The sequence below is a fragment of the Lepisosteus oculatus genome, unplaced genomic scaffold (genome assembly GCF_040954835.1).
Source record: "Lepisosteus oculatus isolate fLepOcu1 unplaced genomic scaffold, fLepOcu1.hap2 HAP2_SCAFFOLD_67, whole genome shotgun sequence".
NCBI classification, from domain to species: Eukaryota; Metazoa; Chordata; class Actinopteri; order Semionotiformes; family Lepisosteidae; genus Lepisosteus; species Lepisosteus oculatus.
In genome coordinates, this window is record NW_027168224.1 from 536,948 (window position 1) to 549,775 (window position 12,828).

Here is a 12,828-nt window from a genome sequence, read left to right on the forward strand (position 1 = left end):
AGAAAACAGGTGTTTCTCACTTTTGGAAAAGAATGGACCGGGGGTAATATTTTACTAGTTGCAGTACTGATCTCACTGGGTTACAGTCATGCAGTGTCACACCAGGGCCAGTGGTGCAATGGATAACGCGTCTGACTACGGATCAGGAGATTGCAGGTTCGACTTCTGTCTGGCTCGGGTCGTCTTTAAACGCATCGGGCTACTCCCTAAGTAGTCTGTGCTACTTACTGTATTGTAATCGTACCCAGTAAGAGATTTCCTTCATGTAAATGAACTGCACCTGACAGCTTTAGAAAAACACCTGGGCTCAGTACGGTGCTGAGAGCTCAGCGTTGCTGTTCTAATTAGCACGCACTGCATCGGCTATGAGCCCGAACTTTTCAATTATTCCGATCAGTAAGTCAACACGTAGTCCACATGAACGGTAGAAATATTCTCTTGTCTGTCTCTTGTTTGTATAGAACTGAATGTCCCTGACAATGTACTGTTAGTTTTAATTGAAGAACGGCATTTGTGTTCAAATATACCAGACAAGTTTATGTAACTGCTCATGCGACACTCAGTTGTAATTAGTCAAGAAATAAAGTCGAACAACAGCTGCGGGTTTGATTCTGAACGTATGAGATTGCAGCGCCTTTTACTTCCATTGACAAATGATAGAGATTCGAAGAGAGATCCTTCAGACCAGCAAGCAAACCCACGGCTATTTCGGTTTTCTATCTAGGCAACGTTGGTGTCTGCAATAGCATACGTTGGTGCCGCAGGCTTTGGGAGGAAAACCTGCAGGATGGAAAGGTGATCTATAGCCTCATCTCTAGAGATGTTTTGTTGCTGTGGCATGTGTGTGACCCATATTAAAAAAAAAAAAAAACGTTTGTAAAACGAATATCGAAGCTGCCTCTAAATCTGCAAATGAAGATAAGTCGATAAACCACTTGTTTTTCGTATAACTAGACATATATTCATTTCTTACTGATTTCATTCATTTAGCACGGATACAATAGAGGTACAGCAATTCACTGTTTGACATGTCTGGTACAGAACCTACAGAACCTAGCAATCAGAAAACGGGTGAAACTGTCTTTAGACTCAGCATACAGTACTGAGGCCCCCCATGACCAAATAAAGGCTAACCTCGATAATCAGCCTAAAGAACGCAGACTACAGCAAAACGACTGACTTTGAAAAGGGAATGAACGTCCGGAAGGAGTAGTGGAACTAGCTTGAGATGCTTTTCCGGACCCCTAACTAAAAGCCACCGAGAACCAGCAGCGGCGTCGACTCCTTTCGAACCGGGATCCTTCCGCAGCCACGCAGCTCGTGGTGTCCTAACCCACCCGTATCTGATTTTGGACCAAGCACATCAGGGGAGAGCGCGAACGCAGTCCACCACTACCAGAGATTATGCAGTCGAGATTCCCACATTTGGGGAATTCGCAGGGGTCAGCACAGCCGGAGTGCAATGGCCGAGCCTCGCCCTGGGTGAACCGATTTCGATTTTTAAGAACTTGATTTTCTTTTCACAAAAAAATACAGGACATCACAAATCAGAAAGCTTTACATTAATATACAGTGCCTTGCGAAAGTATTCGGCCCCCTTGAACTTTTCAACCTTTTGCCACATTTCAGGCTTCAAACATAAAGATATAATTTTTTTATTTTATGTGAAGAATCACCAACAAGTGGGACACAATTGTGAAGTGGAACGAAATCTATTGGATTTTTGAAACATTTTTAACTAATAAAAAAATGAAAAGTGGGGCGTGCAAAATTATTCGGCCCCTTTACTTTCAGTGCAGCAAACTCACTCCAGAAGTTCAGCGAGGATCTCTGAATGATCCAATGTTGTCCTAAATGACTGATGGTGATAAATAGAATCCACCTGTGTGTAATCAAGTCTCTGTATAAATGCACCTGCTCTGTGATAGTCTCAAGGTTCTGTTGAAAGCGCAGAGAGCATCATGAAGACCAAGGAACACACCAGGCAGGTCCGTAATACTGTTGTGGAGAAGTTTAAAGCCGGATTTGGATACAAAAAGATTTCCCAAGCTTCAAACATCCCAAGGAGCACTGTGCAAGCGATCATCTTGAAATGGAAGGAGTATCAGACCACTGCAAATCTACCAAGACCTGGCCGTCCCTCTAAACTTTCAGCTCAGACAAGGAGAAGACTGATCAGAGATGCAGCCAAGAGGCCCATGATCACTCTGGATGAACTGCAGAGAACTACAGCTGAGGTGGGAGAGTCTGTCCATAGGACAACAATCAGTCTTACACTGCACAAATCTGGCCTTTATGGAAGAGTGGCAAGAAGAAAGCCATTTCTCAAAGATATCCATAAAAAGTCTTGTCTAAAGTTTGCCACAAGCCACCTGGGAGACACCCCAAACATGTGGAAGAAGGTGCTCTGGTCAGATGAAACCAAAATCGAACTTTTTGCCCACAATGCAAAACGATATGTTTGGCGTAAAAGCAACACAGCTCATCACCCTCAACACACCATCCCCACTGTCAAACATGGTGGTGGCAGCATCATGGTTTGGGTCTGCTTTTCTTCAGCAGGGACAGGGAAGATGGTTAAAATTGAGGGGAAGATGGATGCAGCCAAATACAGGACCATTCTGGATGAAAACCTGTTGGAGTCTGCAAAAGACCTGAAACTGGGACGGAGATTTATCTTCCAACAAGACAATGATCCCAAACATACAGCAAAATCTACAAAGGAATGGTTCACAAATAAACGTATCCAGGTGTTTGAATGGCCAAGTCAAAGTCCAGACCTGAATCCAATCGAGAATCTGTGGAAAGAGCTGAAAACTGCTGTTCACAAACGCTCTCCATCCAACCTCACTGAGCTCGAGCTGTTTTGCAAGGAAGAATGGGCAAGAATTTCAGTCTCTCGATGTGCAAAACTGATAGAGACATACCCCAAGCGACTTGCAGCTGTAATCGCAGCAAAAGGTGGCTCTACAAAGTATTAACGCAAGGGGGCCGAATAATTTTGCACGCCCCACTTTTCATTTTTTTATTAGTTAAAAAAGTTTCAAAAATCCAATAGATTTCGTTCCACTTCACAATTGTGTCCCACTTGTTGGTGATTCTTCACATAAAATAAAAAATTTATATCTTTATGTTTGAAGCCTGAAATGTGGCAAAAGGTTGAAAAGTTCAAGGGGGCCGAATACTTTCGCAAGGCACTGTACATACTTAAAACAGTATATATGATCACATCTCATTACATTTTGACACGGTAACAGTTACATAGCAACAATTTTCTTTTTTTCTGGTGCAAATCACATTCTTTACTTAAACATGATAATGTTTTTCACAGTTTCTTGAGATATTGACCTATGCTCTCTATTTCCCACAGATTTTCTGCTTCCTCCCTCCCTTCTCTCCACAGATCTCTGAGGTAATAGTTCTCTCGGGTGATGAACAGGGCCAGGCTACCTGCTGCCTTGACTGGGACCTCGATGCCTTTGAACAGCCCCATGTTCCTCACTCTCCACAGGGCGTCTTTCCCACTGTTCACCACGGCCCAGATCCTGTCAAACACGTCGGGAGGAAGTTTGACAGGAGAGATGCCGTATATGACGAAAGCAGCGGTCAGGGTAAATTGGGGCGAGAGAGCCTGCAACCAATCTTCAAACTGTGCCCAGAAGGCCTTAGCAAAAAAGCAGGACCACAGGAGATGGGTCACAGTCTCCCCCTCGCCGCAGCCCACCCTAACGCAGCGAGGGCTGGGGGTGAGGCCCCTACGGTACAAGAAAGTTCGTACCGGTAAGCACTGGTGGACGACACTCCAGGCAAAATCTCTGTGAATGTTGCACAGAAACTTAGAGGATGTGTGTTTCCACACCTTCCTTGTTTGGGCTGATGTTAAAATGCCCACAGGGGTCTGCCTATTGTTCTGGGGTGCAACAAAATCTTCCAGTTTTTGAACGCTGACATCTCGGAGGGGAATATGGCCAATTGGGTGAGATCTTAGAAAACTTTTAACTGTCCCATAAATTGCAGGGCATGTGTCAGAGAGTGGGACGTCCAGCTTGGGTCTGACATCCCACACTCTGAACACCTCCTTACCTACCCAGAGCCTGGAAAAATAAGTCCAGGTACGCGCTGCAGGTGCTGTTGCAAAGCCTCTCAGCACAGAGGCCAGGAAAATGCACAGCAGCTTCGTAGCAATATCTGGGACAGACTTCCCCCCTGAGGGTAGCGGCCTGTACATTATTTCCCTTCTGAGTCTTTCCTGCTTCCCACCCCATAGAAATTGAAACATCAATCTCCTCAGCACCGCTGCAACACGGTGTGGGATTGGGAAGGTAGAAGCCAGAAAATTCAAGACAGGCAAGAGCTCGGCTTTGATGACCAGCACCTTCCCTGTCATGGTGAGGTCTCGGTCCTTCCATTGCATCAGTTTTTTGTTTAAGATTGGCAATTTGTTCTGCCAATTTACTGTTCCCATCTCTTCTCCAAAATACACCCCCAGGACCTTAATTCTCTTCTCTTGCAGCCTGAGATCATGTCCTTCTTTTGGCTCCCTCCAGTTCTGATAAAAAATCTCACTCTTAGATTTGTTAATTTTTGCGGAGGAAGCCAAAGAGAAACGCTCACAACACTGCAGAGCTCTGCTAATTGAGGCATTGTCAGAGAGGAGCAGGGTGACGTCATCCATGTATAGAGATGTCTTTACCTCTCCCCCCCCACTTCCAGGCACTGGTATCCCATTAATGGCCTGATCCTGGCGCAAGGCACAGGCTAAGGGCTCCATAGCCAAAACGAATAACAAGGGGGATAATGGGCAGCCCTGCCTCACCCCTGAACAGACTTCAAAGGGGTGTGATCTATTGCCATTAACCATTACTCTGCTGTTGCTACCTGTGTACAGCAGGTTAATCCACTTTCTCATGATGGGGCCAAAATTCATGTGCTCAAGTACCGATGTTAAGTACTGCCGGTTTAGGCGGTCAAAGGCCTTTTCTAGGTCTACACCTAAAATGCACAGAGGGAGGGAGCGATCCTCTGAGTACAGACAGACATCCCTCAACAAGGCCAGGTTGTCGCTCATCAGGCGTCCTGCTATCCCACAAGTCTGTTCTTTCCCTACCAGTGAGGCCACTACATTTTGTAGGTGCAGGAAAAGGGCTTTGGACAGGATCTTAGTGTCCACGCCTAACAGGCTGAGGGGTCTCCAGTTCTTTATGTCATTCTTTGCTCCTTTCTTAAACAGGAGAGAGATAGTGGCTTCTCTTAAGGAGTCAGGCAGCAATTCTGTCTTATAGCTTTCCTCGAATAGGAGCAGTAGCGGATCCTGAAGCAGATCCCAAAAGGTGCAATAAAATTCTTTAGGGAGCCCGTCAGCACCCGGAGTTTTCCCCTTCTGTAAGCTCTCCATAGCCTGTCTCAGCTCTTCTACTGTCAAATCCCTCTCAAGTACTTCCCTATCTTCTTCACTCAAAACGTTTTCTAGCTTTGAGGTAAAAAAAAAGAATTTCTTTATCCTTTACCTCTGTAGAGCTGTACAGTCTTGAGTAGAAGGCCTCGGTGCAGGAGAGGATAGCACTCGGCTCTGTTCTCTCTCGTCCCTCCTCATCAACTACACTTTCCATGACAGACTTGGAGCCCACCACTTTCCTGAAAAAGAAGCGAGTACACTTCTCATTTTCTTCCAAGAACTGCACTCTGCTTCTTAACAGCACTCCTCGACTACTTTCTTCGGCTATGCTCCGGATGTCCTTTTTTAAAAGGGTGATATCCTCGAGCACATCGAAGCCACTGTGCAGCATCGTGTAGAGACGCTGCAGCTGCCTCTGTTTCCTGGCTAGCACTCCTCTCCGTCTGGCAGCAGCCTTCCTTCCCTCAGCCATGAAAAAGGCCTTTGTCCTCATCTTCACCTCCTCCCACCACTCTCCTACTGACCCGTACAGACACTGCAAGGACAGCCACTGTGATAGTTTCTCCTTGTAGCGGGATACTACCCCCTCGTTCTCTAGCAGCTTTGTGTTGAGTTTCCAGAGGCCTGGGCCAAAGACAGTCCCGCCCTGGAGTTCCACTCTACACCCTAAAGCCTGATGATCTGAGAAGAAGACAGGCTGAAGAGTGACCCCAACAACTTTCACTCTCTCTGAAACAAAGCAATAGTCAATTCTGGAGCTGCTATTCCTCCCTGACCATGTATATCCTGCTGTTGTGGGATATATACATCTATATGTGTCTGAGAGTTTAAAGTCTTGAACTAAGTTTTGCAGGGCCAGTGAGCTGGAATCCAATTTTATCGGAGAGCTAGACTGCCTGTCTGTGTGCTCTAAGATACAATTAAAATCCCCTCCCACTATCACGTCTGTGCTACTTAACAATAGGGGGGAGAGTGCCTTGAGTAGCTCCTCCCTTCCTCCCACGTCAGTAGGACAATACACATTGATTAGCCGCAGGTTAACGGTCCCCCATTCCACATCCACACACAGCAACCTGCCATCTATGACCCTCTGAATACTTTTCAATTTGAAAGCCCATCCTTTGAAAAGAATGGCCACGCCAGAGGCTCTGTTGTTATTGTCCCCTGACCAAACAGAAGGCCCTTTATCCCACCTATCTTCAAAGCTTTTATACCTCTCTTGATAGGCTAAAGCACACTCCTGCAACATCAACACATCTCTCTCTCTCTGCTGGAGGTAATCAAAGACAGACTGGCATTTAACTCTGTCATTGATACCTCTGGTGTTAAGAGAAATTATGTTTAGAGCCATATTACATAAGAAAGTGGAACCAGTCTTTACAAAACACATTTCTCTTCGGTCTCACCTGTTACCTTCTTCTTTTTCTTCTTACCAATTTCCTGCCAGCCATCCTCTGAATGAGCCTTCATCAGGGTGGCAGCAGTAAAAGCGTTCACGGAGTCCATTTCAAGGAAGGGGGTAGAGGGAGGGGTGGAGGGGTTCCAGCTGTCCCCATCTCCTTCCTCCTCGCTCGGGGAGAAAACAGAGTCATTTTTCCTTTTCCTCAAGTCCAGCTCCTGGGAGCACTGAGGGGAAAGGGGTGCAGCCGATGCACCAGTCTCCTCTTCCCCCTCACCCACCAGCTGCTGCAGATCCTCCGTGATGGACTGGATGGAGGAGAGGAGGGCATCTGTAGCACTTGCAGAGTTTGAGAAAAGTTTGAGAAAAGCAGCTCCGCTGAATCCTGGGTATCGTCGCTGGACCCGCTCCACCGGGGGGCCCCACACTGGCCCTCGTTCTGAGGAGCAGGAGTGGGGGAGGGGTCCTCGCTGTTCTCTGGGGTTTTCAAACCCTCGTGCTTGTCTGGTGCAGTCTGCGGTTGTGGGAGCGTAGTGGATTTCTCTTCCACCGGCCCCGGAGCCACAGCAGGACTGATCCTGGCTGGAGGCTGAGACTCTTTGTCCAACAAGGGTTCTTTGTTTGACTTGTTGTTTGCTTTGGCTTTTCGGGCCGGTTTGGCTGAAACAAGCACTGCCTCATCCTTTCTCATTTTGAGTTTATTGGCGTAGGCGTGAGGGCAGTTCTTAAAAACGTGTCCTTCCGAGCCACATAAATTGCACTTTGGCAGCATTGAACAGTCAGAGGCTAAATGTCCCTGTTTGCCACAGGTCTTGCAGCATTTCACAGTGCAGGACGATGCCAGGTGTCCCACAGCACCACAGCGCCGACACACCTTTGGTTGTCCCACATAAAAAACATAGCCATTGCAGGCGCCCAGCCGGATTGTAGAGGGCAGGTGCCTTAAGCCTCCATTTACATTGTCCGGTAGCAAGCGAACCTCGAATTTCCTTGCTCCTGTTTTTATACCGTCAACATCTCTAACCTCAGTTCCATGGTGGACGGTGCAGTACTGGTTAAGCCAGGTGTGAATGTCCTCCGTCTTTGCCAGTTCCGAGAACATAACAACATGCACCGTTTTCCTCTCTCTCTGTGTCAGAGGCTGCAAGTTGATCTTCTCAAGGGCAGGAACTTTCCCTCTTTTTGCCTCAAACACATCCACACATTGTTCAAACAGAGAATAGGTAGCAAAAACAACCTCAAATGCTTTCTGACCTGGGAGAGCGAAGATGAAATCCAAGTGCCGAGGTTCAAAGCCAAGTTCCTTCTGTAACACTTTTCTGCTGAACTGTATACGATCCATGAAGAGGTCATCCAAAAGCTCAAAACGTACAGCATTCTTGCGGGATCCAAAGGTTGCCATCTCAAACTGCAAAACAAACACTGCTTCCACAAAACAAGAAAACAATCCAACTACTCCAACTACAGGCTGATCAAGGTATCTCCCCTGCCAGGTAAGCCGAGAGCCGCAGGCGATGAGCCCGGAGCTGAACGGGCCCCACTGGCTCGTTTGTAAGGCCAGGTGCAAGCTAGAAGAAGAAGAAGATAAATATGAAGCGTTACTGCAACGACATGCCATGAGACGATCGATAACGATTTCCATAGGATCCCCGCGGTTGCCTGGCAACCGTCAGCTTTGCGCAGTGGCAGTATCGTAGCCTGTGAGGTTTAGCCGAGGCGCGATTATTGCTAGTTGAAAACTTTTCCCAATACCCCGCTTCCGCCGGTTTGCAATACAATCGGCGAAAGCAATTTTTGACAGTCTCGTCAGAGACTGAGCAAGGTGTTTAAAGACAGACTTTGTCAGGCATCGTGCTGTTTAACTGCAATACTATACCGCTGGAGGAAACAGCCCGGGTTCAATGAGCCTTGGAATGTGACTAGGAAAGTGAAGCCTTTTGAAAGAGGTAATGTCGACGCTTTTTTAACAGAGCACCAAAAAAGCGTCTTTTTTGAAGGTCTGGGTACTGAGCATTGGTGGTTCAATGGTAGAATTCTCGCTTCCCACGTAGGAGGCTCTGGTTCGATTCCCAGCCAAAGCAGTGGCTTTTGCAGCGAGCGGCTCCATCACTTGCATCCCCTTGCAACTCGCAACTGAAAACCCACTGAAGCAAAGCATTTGTTAGCCAGGTCAGTACCCGGATGAGGGTGAGCTACAGGGAAAAACAAAGTTTCCAGCTGGAAGCGGTGTTAATGGTGCCGGCGGGGGGGCGCTCACCCTGAGGTCTGTGCGGGTCCCAGTGCCCCAGCATAGTGACGGAGACGCTGTGTTGTAAAAGGGCGCTGTCTCTTGGAAGAGATGTAAAACCGAGGTCACAGTGCTCTGTGGTCATTAAAAATGACCACCAAAACCTTTGACAAATGCTCTTGGTAATTGATGGTCTTCAATAATGCTTCTCCTTTAGGTACATTTTAAATCAGCTGAAAAATGCTGTGAAATGGGGGGTCACTTCACGCCAGTGTAGGATTTGGGTTACAAGAACCATGAAACTGCACGAGAAAGCCCGTACACTGAATTACACGGCTTTCTATTCAAAGAAGGGCAAAAGAAATTCCCTGAGTTCGATTTTTTGCAGCACAGAGAGGATTGCTGTCGTGAGGCTGGTTAGCTCAGTTGGTTAGAGTGTGGTGCTAATAACGCCAAGGTCGTGGGTTCTATCCCCGTACGGACCAATCCTTTCCTCCTCTCTTACAAAAGTTGTTAGGTTCCTTTCCGTGGTGAGATGGGTTGTTATGCAACGCTGCCACATAGTGCCGACAGACAATTAAATGACAAAAATGAAGAGAATTAAAGCAGCTGGAAAAGTTTTCTTACAACTTTTGAGCTGACACAGTTTTGGAAAATGTTTTCTTCACACTGCACTGTACCACATAGGCAGCCAAGAGTCTCCAAAACAAAACAGAATTGACAGTCATATAATGTCCATTAACCCCGGTTTTAAACATAGCATCATGTCTGCCATCATAAGAATATGAGTCCAATATTTTAGAATATAGTCAGAATGTCTTCTAACCTTACCTGTGGTGTCTTTAATCCCTATTGCTCAATGCATGGTGTACGTACTGCATACATGTGTCTTGAGAATGAGGAATGGGCCCCTGAGACATTTACCTGTTTCACAAATGATCGTATTTAGTAGAGATTCTGTTTGGGATTCAGATGTGCATTCGGACAGCAATTCCTTTCAAGAAATGATACGTTCTGGATGAGGTCAACGGTGCTGGAATACTGTATTTAGGATGTGTTTGCAGTGATTGTGTCTCCTGCTTCAACGCAGTGATATATAGATGTGCTCCTGTAATTTATTGGTACATGCCCAGGGCAGTAAGTAGTCTGAGGATTTATTTCCAGACGGCATAGAGCAGTGAAGCAGTGAAGTAGTGCAACACACTGGATCATTATATTATTAGAATCTATTCTACTTAAATTATTACATTATACACAACTTGAGCTCTCAGCACCGTACTGAGCCCAGGTGTTTTTCTAAAGCTGTCAGGTGCAGTTCATTTACATTAAGGAAATCTCTTACTGGGTACGATTACAATGCAGTAAGTAGCACAGACTACTTAGGGAGTAGGCTGATGTGTTTAAAAACAACCAGCGCCAGGCAGGAGTCGAACCACCAAACTCCTAATCCATAGTCAGACGCATTATCCATTGCACCACTGGCCCTGGTGTGACACTGCAGGACTGTAACCCAGTGAGCTTAGCACTGCAACTAGTAAAATATTACCCCCGGTCCATTCTTTTCCAAAAGTGAGAAACACCTGTTTTCTACATTTTGTCTGTTTTAAAACCATATCTCTTTAAACCAAACCAAGAGTTTGTCTCTTGCACTGATATTCTGATTCATTTCGATTTCAAAGAACAAAAAAAACATTACCTTCCAAAGCATCATAAAATTGTCCCTTCTTCCAGACTCTACTTCTCTCTTGTAGTAGTACAGCAGACCTTTCCAGGTGAGCAGATCACAGAGTCCGAAATGAGCTTCCTCCATCAAGCAAAGTACCTGAACATGACTCTGTCATCATAAAAGCGCCCCTGTAAAAAGAAATTAAATCCGAAATCAAGAGGGCAGTTGCCTACTGAAGTTCAAGAAGTCATAAATTTTAACCTAGCAACACATTAAAGGCTGCATCTATACAAGTACGATTCTAGAAATGCTCACCAGATTACGTTTTAAGAAAGAACTGCGCCTCAGGTTCCGCCGAGATCTTAACTCGGATGGCAGGATTCAGAGTCTGGAGTGTGGAATGATGGCGCACGGAGGGTCCACATACTGTGGATCTCTCAGTGATCTTCCGCGTTTTCAAACCGCCAGCGTGTGACTCCCCTGTCCCCGTGACCTCATTGCTCTGCTCTCGCCTCTCTGCAGCTAAGCCCGACTCATGGTTAAGTGGAAAAAAATATGCCCTCAACGTGAGATTTACTCTGGAGTGAGGATAGTTGTTACCTTCTTATCGTTGAAACGGATGTATGTGATGTGGCGACTAGGTTCTTCTCCATTAGCAGGCTTAAGGTTAAAGAAAAAAACATTGCTGACTTCTTTTTTTTTTGCCAGCCGCGAGCGCTGATTAGCGATGTTTGTATTTCATGTTTTGCAAGTTGCATCCATTTTAAGAAAAACAAGTTGTTAAAGACAGGAAATAAATACTTGCATTTAATTAAGTCTAGCCATAGGCGGTTGTCCATAATGACCAGTTCTGTTCGAGAAGACAGAACAAAAAAAGGCAACGCGGGGATTCGGACTCAGGATCTCCTGTTTGCTAGACAGGCACTTTAAGCAACTAAGCCACGGTGCCCCAGAAGTACTGTCCTTTTGCAGCCCCTTGGACACACCACTCAGACACATCTGCAGTCGGTGTGTGCTCCGCCTGCTCGCTGAGCAAGTTGCCACCTTTACATACAATAGCAACATAGACACCAAGAGAAAGGATGACAAATGGCTTTTATCTGGAACTTTTCATGTCCAAGGAGCACAATGTGCTTTCTGTGTACAGCAGGGCCACTGAACTCCACACCGGCCATTGAACCACAGCAGTGGCTTGCTGGCTTGACATCTCCCAAGGAAAATGTTGAAATCACATGTGGAACAGGAAAATGACCCTCGAGTACGAGGGAAAAAAAGAACTGTACAACATAGGCAGCCAAGAGTCTCCAAAACAAAACAGAATTGACAGATAGGAGAAAAGTCCCACTCGTCCTGAAGTTCCCAAAATCCAGCACTGAGCGTAAACAAAGTGTCTAAGTAGCGTGGGAATGCTAACCCTAACCCTAGCTGGAGTTTGAGCAATCCAGCACTGAGCGTAAAAAGATGAGTCAAAGTAATGTCTAATCGGATTAGTTTCCTTAGAGCTGGTTCAGAGTTTGCTGAAGAGTTTACCCAGTGGGCATTGATTCGTCGAATATACGTATATTCACGGCGAAAATACGGTTATACGTTTATATACGTCGCCTCGACGTATAATCAACGTCGAATTGCAACCGTAAAATCGACGACATTAATAAACGCATATATAACGTCGAAAACACATCTAACACAGTGCCTGAGGCTTTTTACTGTACGTATCGTGTGTGCCGCAACTAGGAGTATACGGCTGTCTGCACAGTGTACGAAGTAAATTATTTTCGCAGTAATTAATTTACACGTGTATAATAAATATAGTAAATATAATAAATTAATTACTGCGAAAATAATTTTCTTCGTAAATCCTGCAATCCAGATGATTGGGGCATTGATGCATGGCTACAGTCTGTGCTAGGAACATGGAGAGGGTCTCTGGTTCAATACATATTTGTGGGTCTGGTATTATTCGTTATGATCATATCGTTAATATCCTATTTGAAAAACATGTGGACTAAAGCTGCTGCTTCTGTGCTAATTGTACGCCCTGAAGGGATCATGAAGGTCAAAAAATGATTTCATGGGAAAGGTTCTCTTATCTAGTGGCAGAACCTGATGGGTAGAACAATATAGTTTTAAGGGGGGTTACC

The 12,828-nt window shown here is 45.8% G+C and overlaps 2 non-coding genes across 2 annotated transcripts; one reads left to right on the top strand and one right to left on the bottom strand.

Annotated features, from left to right (window-relative positions):
• Positions 1-1,364: 1,364 nt before the first annotated feature.
• LOC138233344 (U1 spliceosomal RNA) lies at positions 1,365-1,534 on the bottom strand. Its single transcript, XR_011187458.1, has one exon. It is a non-coding gene; the product is annotated as a U1 spliceosomal RNA (small nuclear RNA).
• A 6,931-nt stretch (positions 1,535-8,465) lies between these two features.
• LOC138233351 (U4 spliceosomal RNA) lies at positions 8,466-8,607 on the top strand. Its single transcript, XR_011187464.1, has one exon. It is a non-coding gene; the product is annotated as a U4 spliceosomal RNA (small nuclear RNA).
• The last annotated feature ends 4,221 nt before the right edge of the window (positions 8,608-12,828 follow it).